Source organism: Otolemur garnettii, unplaced genomic scaffold (assembly GCF_000181295.1).
Source record: "Otolemur garnettii isolate 467f Iridium unplaced genomic scaffold, OtoGar3 scaffold00032, whole genome shotgun sequence".
Classification (NCBI taxonomy): Eukaryota; Metazoa; Chordata; class Mammalia; order Primates; family Galagidae; genus Otolemur; species Otolemur garnettii.
Window position 1 is genome coordinate 18,463,984 of NW_003852427.1, and position 1,076 is coordinate 18,465,059.

General features: G+C 46.1%; 1 long non-coding RNA gene across 1 annotated transcript in view; it reads left to right on the top strand.

The window, feature by feature from the left end:
• Positions 1-1,076, top strand: part of LOC111725149 — a 12,257-nt gene that overhangs the window by 5,201 nt on the left and 5,980 nt on the right. The window lies entirely within an intron of this gene.

Consider the following 1,076-nt stretch of genomic DNA (forward strand, 5'->3'; position numbering starts at 1 on the left):
TGAGCTACAGTGATGCTACTACACTCTACCCAGGGCAACAGAGTGAGACTCAGTCTCAAAACTAAACCAAACCAACAAACCCACCACCACAACAAACCAACATGTACAATTGCTTGTATAAAAAAATCCAACTTTTAGGGAAAAAATACACTTATACTATTTTTATACAGTGTGAGATTTGAGGGATACATAACTTCTAATTTTTACTCTGCACATGTATTTATAATATTTTCAACAATAAGCACACATTACCTTAAAAATGATGATGAAGTAAGGTTTTTTGTTGTTGTTGTTGCCGTTGTCATTGTTCAGCTGGCCCAGGCCGGCTTCGAACCCACCAGCCTTGATATATGCGGCTGGTGCTGTAACCAAAGGTTTTTAAAAAGATGCTTGACACTTAGCCTTTGGAATTCTGGTAAATTTCCAACATCATCTCTTTCTGAGTTTAGCTGAATGCTTCTGTGAACAGTATTCTCACTGCATGCTTTAATCCAGTGGACAGGGATCATGAAGGGGAGGATTTAGGGCTCTTGGGTAAGGGCTATGGTGAGGGCCTGGCTTCAGGGGACAATCAAGGTAGGACAGGCCTGGAGATGAAGAGCGTTCGAAGTCCTTGGCTGAGGACTAGAGTTAGGACTTGTCTTCCGGTTATAATTAGAATAGGGTGGACCTGAGGGTTGAAAAGGGTTCCAGGGCCTTGGGGGAGCACTATGGTTAGGGCACTGCTTAGGGTGATGGTTGGGGTCAAGCGGGCTTGGGGTATAAAGAATGTTTGGCGGCCTTGGCTGAAGGCTATGGTTAGGGCTGGCTTCAGGTGATAATCAGTCAGGAGGGTCTCAGAGATGAAGAGGGTTCAGGGCCCTCAGGTGTGAGCTAGTGTTAGGGCCCAGCTTTGGGTGATGATTGGTGTCAGGTGCCCCTAGGAAATGAAGATGGTTTGGGGTCCGTGAGTGAAGGGTAGGGTTAGGATCCAGTTTTAGGTAAAAGACAGGAGTGCTTGAGGGTGAAAAGGGTTTGAAGTCTTTGGGTAAGGGCTGGCCTGCCTTAGGGTGGTGGTTGGGATCAGACAGGCTTAG